General features: G+C 41.6%; 1 non-coding gene across 1 annotated transcript; it reads left to right on the top strand.

Moving 5' to 3' along the window:
- Positions 1 to 7,116: 7,116 nt before the first annotated feature.
- trnat-ugu (transfer RNA threonine (anticodon UGU)) lies at positions 7,117 to 7,187 on the top strand. Its single transcript has one exon. It is a non-coding gene; the product is annotated as a tRNA-Thr (tRNA).
- The last annotated feature ends 271 nt before the right edge of the window (positions 7,188 to 7,458 follow it).

Here is a 7,458-nt window from a genome sequence, read left to right as displayed (position 1 = left end):
AAGAGAATACAATAAGCCATCACCCAGCCATCGCCCATGCCCAGAAACAGTAATATCTTGCCTCGCTGGGTTTTATGTAGTCACTGGGACATTCATACTGCACACAAATGTGCAGGTAACTGTCGAAATAAAGGAAACACTTGAGTAAATGAGGGATACAAAGTATTTTGAAAGCAGGTGCTTCCACACAGGTCTGGTTCCTGAATGAATTAAGCAATTAACATCCCATCATTTTTTTGGCTAATATGGTGTCGCATCCCTCCAATAGAGTTCCAGACACTGTAGAATATAAGCCAAGGCACATTGAGGGCGGCAGGTAGCCTAGTGGTTAGAGCGTTGGGCCAGTACCTGAAATGTCGCTAGATTGAATCCCCGAGCTGACAAGGTAAAAATGTGTCAGTCTGCCCCTGAAAAAGGCACTGTTCCTAGGCTGTCATTGTAAATATGAATTTGTTCCTAACTGACTTGCCTGGTTAAATAAAAACATTTGTAAACAAAAATCAAACTGTTCTGGCGGCTCGTGGTACTATTAAGACACTTTATGTTGGTGTTTCCTTTATTTTGGCAGTTACATGTAGGTACATAATGACTAGATAACTGAAGGATGATAAGTTGTTTTCTTGAAACAGCCATTACTAGTATTGATGAAGATGATGTCAGCCCCCAAAAATTCCTCAGTGACTATGTTGTAACACATACATCACTCTTGTCGGCCTTTAAAATGATTGATAACGTAAGTGATTTTTTTTCTCCCTCTCTCTGTTATTACTCTTTGCTTGGCAGCCTGCCAATGGGTTCTGATGATGTAGTTTACTACTGTGAACAAACAAAGGTGACTTACACCCTCAACTCCCAAAACTGCCATTATCTTCTGCTGTTCATGCTGGGCGGTGGCCATCTTTACGATCACATTATGTGCATGTACTGTACATGTATAGAACTACATCAAGGAGAAATGATATTGCACTGATGTCTGTTGAAGTTTAAAACCAATACCTCAACATGAATGTTGATACTTTGAATGACTTTGTTCGTGTTTGACATATTGAAAATTATACATTGCTATGTAGCTGGTATTCATTTAGTAGGAAATCATTCAAACTGAAACGTCAAAGTTGAATTGGCAGCCCACACTATGTACTACAGTCATATGACCTTGAAAGAAGAAATGAAAGTTTGAGGCTTTACAGAAACATTACATAAGGAGTACAGTTTATACACAGTTAATGTACTGATATGTTGAACTGTTTGGAATGTTGATTGCCACATTGTATATATTAAGTCAACGTATGAGTTGGGGCTACAGTATACTTTGAGTATACATGCCGACAAAAGTACAGACATGAATTAGTAATGTCAAAAGCTGTTTAGTTCCTTATGTAGAGAACATATGGGTTAGGCTAATGTATGATCACAAAATGTTAAACAACTGCTGAGTTTAATAATATATCTACGGTCAGTTATTCCAAAGGATTAGAGTGTGTAGTCTTATAACTATATTTGGACTTAGATGCTGCAGTTGTGGATTAATTCAGGCACATGAGTAGCACGGTAAGCACATCATTTACTTCAATCTATTTACTTGTTTTTCCTTCCCCGGTAAATCTTTTCTGGTGCTGTGCACAAGTTTACAGAAACATTGAGGCTGAGTTCAATCAATGCACTCCAACCCCAAATTGGAGATTTTATTGCAAGGTTTGACCCAGTTTGGAATTGGTCAATATTTCCAGGCAAAGWWCTGCTAACCCTCTCAAGAAAAAGGTGTGGGGGTTGCTAAGCAAGACTTTGTACTGCATACCATCTCATGCACTGTTGGTTACTGTCTGATTCCTTCCTATTCCTACCCTGAATATCTATTTTACATCCAGTTACATCTTCAATGCATAAACTGGTATAGCAACCAAACCATTATACCCTTTTCCATTGCCCCAACAGTTCAAAGTTGCATGCAAGCCTTGACCTACCCGCTGGTCTGCAGCACACTCATCCTTCATGTTGAGGTTCATATTGAGTGCTGCGGAGGCCCTGTGGAGTAGTGGACTACAGGGGCATCCCACTGGGACCTCAGGGTTATGTGAGGAGACATGTGGCCCCGGGCCCCCTCAGGCCACTGATCTCAACTTGCTGACACAGCGAAACTCAAATGTCGTTTTGACATGCTGCTTCCAGGAAAACTTGGGCGAACGTGTATGTGTCTCTTGTTAAATTAAATTATGAGGCCAGGTTTCAGATAGTAGCTGTTTTATATGCTTTTGCTATGCTTAATTAAGTTGACCTATCACAATGGAACCAATTGAGTAGACCCAAAAGTGTAGATCCCTGAATCAAAAGCTCAAAGTACAGTGTATATTTGAAGGAAAACATACTTTTTTAACCGAGAACTGAGGGGGCCCCAGCCCCAGGTCTGATGTCATATAGCTGATACTCAGATGACATTTGAACACTAAAACCAACATATATCTAGTTGAATTAGGAGGAGACAGTACACACCACTGAGGTAAAACAGGCACCCTATTCCCTACATACTGTAGTGAACTACTTTTGACCAGGGTCCATAGGGCTCTGTGTAGGGGAAAGGGTGCCATTTGGGACACAGCCTAAGTCTCATTCAAAGCATCTGTCCGCACCACAGATTGGCCTTCTCCTTTAACATAGTGTGCGTGCAGCTGGTTGGGGGTGGTGAGTCCTACAACAGGAAGGGAAGGGATAGAGTTGGTGTGTGTGTGTGTGGGGGGGGTTCTGGACATCATTAAGACCTACTGTAGCAGTTCTCAGTAAACCTCAGGCTATACGAAGACAATCTAGACTCAACGGATCATGGATTTTCATTCAAAATGAATAGATGCTCAAACTAAACAAAGCACAAAAACAATAATGGGCATGTGGAGTAGAGTAGCCCCAATCTGCACCATCATCCAAGCCAACCATGTCCCTCTGTGTCCTTTTCCCACTGAACACAATGACAAATGTCAATCCTAACAAGCAAGAATAAACTATATTGAGGTTCATGCTATTTACAATGTTTGCAAATGTAAACTACTTCTGCAGACAGCTAGTTGGGTTGAGTAATGGTTTTCAAAGAGGATGTCATACAAATTTAATTCAACCCTATAGTGTTTACATTAGGTATGGAAACCTACCTACCTTTGGGGCATGTTCAACGAAACTATACTGTAATGTAACTCATTCAGCTGGAGCATATTGCTATGCTAATGTTATGGGTTCATATTTTGTTTCCTGATTTGCAATAACCCAACTTCCTCCTCTATTAGAGGGAATGAATAATGCAACGATGTCTACAATGTTTAGAAACGCATATCATGGGATATTAACATTTATGCCAACCTTGAGTCTCTCTCTCTCTCCCTCACACACACACACACACACACACATAGGATTGGTGCTTTGTAGTTAGACCTCAAAGCTCTTATGAGGGGGAGACCAATAATACAAAAATACTGAAGCTTACCATATTACTGACAGTTGCCTAGGGTTTGGCACTCATAAAGTGACACATTTGAATATCAATATGCATATGTATGTACAGTGTATTGACTCAATGTTGCAACATATATCTTCCTTCTCTTCCTTTGGCATGGTCATTGTCATCAGTACTTGTTTACATCACCTACACATAATCTAAAAATGTAGAGAGACAAGCTGGCTCCGGCTCAGCTACCCTCCCTCCCATGAGAGCAGAGCACATTCCACCTCCTCTCTCTGTTTAGGGACCCGATCTACCCATCTGCCCCAGAGCCAAATTCCTTCCCTGGTTTCTGGGAACGTATCGCTCTGCTTTAGATACCCTACTCTGAAAGGGCTGCAGCCTGTCTGCCTGCCTATCAGGGGCCAAAATGCTACAAATTACTTCAAAATCAGCCGAAAGTCTTCCTTTTAACCCGTGACAGATCACTGCTGGGCCTTTATGTTGGGGATGAATGGAAAGAAACAGGACACATGATACAACAGGAGTCATGTGAATGACGACGGGATGGATGTCTATAGGAATAATATGTGAAAAGAGATCTTCTTAATAAAGCATCGTTCTGATGAAATGTCACCCTTTTAAATCAGAACGGCAAATAAGCATTGCAGATAACAAGACGCTTAATAGTTGGACATATACAACAGTACAGTACAGTATGCCCACCTTGTACAGATCTCTACTTTCTGATCTTTCTGGTGTTTCTTCCTACAGAGTCAGTGATAAGTGTGTGTGTGTGTGTGTGTGTGTGTGTGTGTGTGTGTGTGTGTGTGTGTGTGTGTGTGTGTGTGTGTGTGTGTGTGTGTGCGTNGTGTGTGTGTGTGTGTGTGTGTGCGTGTGCGTGCATGTGTGCGTGCGTATGTGATACCCCAGTACCACATTCCTCCTGTGAGTCAAACAGACAGAGAAGTGTGGGGAGACAGCCTGAGGCTTCTCTGGCCTAGTTCACTCTTATCTTTCGTAATGAACCCTTCTGACATTGACCTGGCAAGCATCAGCCTCAGCAGCGCTGAAGGGAACATCACATGAAAGCTGACCTCTTAGTTCAGATATGCGTAAGCTACACCATATCCATACCATACCAAACACACTGGTCTCCATCCAATCAATCCTACTCCCCTGTCGCGTGACGTACTCTAGATTAAAGCTTTGTTAATACACGCTAAAATGTGTCCTGTGTCCTAATCTTGTCCACATTCTGATTGTATGCACATTTTCAGAAATATGTCTACACATGATATTAAAATATGTCTCATATGCGTCCACTGTGTTCGCATTGTGACCAGATTTCTTGGTCTTGGTCTGAATGCAAATGATTAAACAGCTATTCTTTCAAAATAATATTTATTTATATATTTTAAGACACATGCGTACATCTGAATGATAGAAGTCGGAATAATGATGATTTAAATGGTTTCACTGTCCAGATTTGTCTACACTTGTAAGGTATCCAGATACAGTGCGTGCCTGACTACCTCCGGAGGTGGTCAGGAAGATTTGATCACAATGTGTCTTTTAATCATCTCCACCTGCCTGAAAATGTGGGCTCAATTAGAATGTGGACAAGATCTGGACAAAGGATGCATGTTAGAACCATGTATAAACGGGGCTTAAGAGAATGGTGCAACAAACACTATCCAGTTTGGTACCACATGGTACAACACACATTTCCAGTTTGTTTCCATCAACAACCAGTCACAAATCACTTGTCCTCTTTCGGTGAAACTACTATTTTGTCATCATGAGTATCAGTGTGATTTGTAGGAGTGTTCCCACATACTTAATTTTGTGAGAGAAGACATGTTGAATAACACTATCCATTACTTTCTCTCTTTTGAATGAATGTCTAGTCTGGCGGTGCAGAGTGCAGGTTTCGCTGTCAGTGCAATGCGTGGCCACCCATGACTGCGTGACCACGCACGCCTCCAACTCAATCATCAAGTTTGCAAACGACACAACAGTAGTAGGCCAGATTACCAACAATGACGAGACAGCCAACAGGTAGATGTTGAGGGCCCTGGGAGAGTGGTGTCAGGAAAATAATCTCTCACTCAATGTCAACAAAACAAAGGAGCTGATCGTGAACTTCAGGAAACAGCAGAGGGAGCACGCCCCTATCCACATCGACGGGACCACAGTGGAGAAGGTGGAAAGCTTAAAGTTCCTCGGCGTACACATCACTGACGATCTGAAATGGTCCACCCACACAGACAGTGTGGTGAAGAAGGCGCAACAGTGCCTCAGGAGGCTGAAGAAATGTATCTTGGCCCCTAAAACCCTCACAAACTGCACAATTGTACAATTAAGAGCATCCTGTCGGGCTGTATCACCGCCTGGTATGGCAACTGCAATGACCGCAACTGCAGGGCTTTCCAGGGGGGGAAAAAACAGCATCTATCTCAAGGCCATCAGACTGTTAAATAGCCATCACCAGCCAGCCATCACCAGCCAGCCCTATATACTGTACATAGACTTGGAATCACTGACCACTTTAATAATGGAACAATAGTCACTTTAATAATGTCATATGTATATACTGTATTCTATTCTACTGTTATTTAGTCAATGCCACTCCAACATTGCRATATCTAATATTTATATATTTCTTAATTCCATTCTTTTCCTTTTAGATGTATATGTGTTGTTGTGAATTGTTAGATACTGTTGCTAAACTCGCAATAACATCTGCTAAATATGTGTATGTGACCAATAAAATTTGATTTGATTTGGTTGCACATTAAAGGGAAGAGACAGTGAGATCATTTCCTGTTATTGAGTTTCGACAGAGCATTGTTTCGTTTCCTGGCAACGCAACCATGACAACATAGGGGTCATGTTCTAAAAGATTGTTTGATTTTCCACATAACGTACACTGAGTATACCAAACATTAGGAACACCCGCCCACCCCACCCCACCCCTACAAGGTGTTCCACAGGGATGCTGGCCCATGTTGACTCCAATGCTTCCCACAGTTGTATCAAGTTTGCTGGATGTCCTGTTGAGCGTGAAAAACRCAGCAGCGTTGCAGTTCTGGACACAAACGGGTGCGCCTGGCACCTACTACCATACCCTGTTCAAATGCACCCTCTGAAGGGCATACATACACAATCCATGTTTCAATTGTTTCAAGGCTTAAAAATCCTTCTTTAACCCATCTCCTCCCCTTCATCTACACTGATTGATAATATAAGGGATCATAGCTTTCACCTGGATTCACCTGGTCAGTCTATGTCATYGAAAGACCAGGTGATCTTAATGTTTTGTACACTCAGTGTATGTTGATGAAATAATACCTGCTTGTTGACAAGCAGAGACACATCAGCTGTTACACAAACAGACATCTAGTCAAACCAAGCAGAAATAGTAATCCATGATGTGGATAGCTTTCTAAATAGGTATCCCCTGATGGTGTTCCTGTATAATGTATCTATTATTGCTTGTTATCTGGGGCACCAGCTTAGCTTTCACTCCCAGTTGTGCAAGTCATAGCTAGGGGCCCCCTCCTGTGCATAACATTTTACTCAGTATGGGCAGTCGGTATGTGATTTCCCAAGTCAAACATGTACAGAGAATAATGCCTTTTAATATAATTTTCTAATGATTTAAGCAAGTTGTGTTTACCATGTGGTCTGGTGTGGCTCAGTTAGTAGAGCATGGCACTTGTAATGCCAGGGCTGTGGGTTCGATTCCCACAGGGGACCAGTATGAACAAATATGAAAATGTATCCACTCYCTACTGAGAGTAGAMCTGGATCAGCGTGTCTGCTAAAATGGAAATGATGAACACAAGCMTATATTAATAAGCTACAGAAATACATACCTGCAGTTGCAAGTCCTAAATGGACAAATGACATGGTGTATCCTACAAATGGTTAACTGTTATCACAAATAGTGTAGAAAATTGTCTTGAACTATGATCCATTGTATTGAATAACTCTTCAACTGTTAACTTGTATCTGCCCTAATATTTTCA

This window comes from Salvelinus sp. IW2-2015, linkage group LG14 (genome assembly GCF_002910315.2).
Source record: "Salvelinus sp. IW2-2015 linkage group LG14, ASM291031v2, whole genome shotgun sequence".
Taxonomy (NCBI): Eukaryota; Metazoa; Chordata; class Actinopteri; order Salmoniformes; family Salmonidae; genus Salvelinus; species Salvelinus sp. IW2-2015.
Note: the sequence above shows the minus strand (reverse complement) of the source record. Positions and strands in the feature narration are given on the sequence as shown.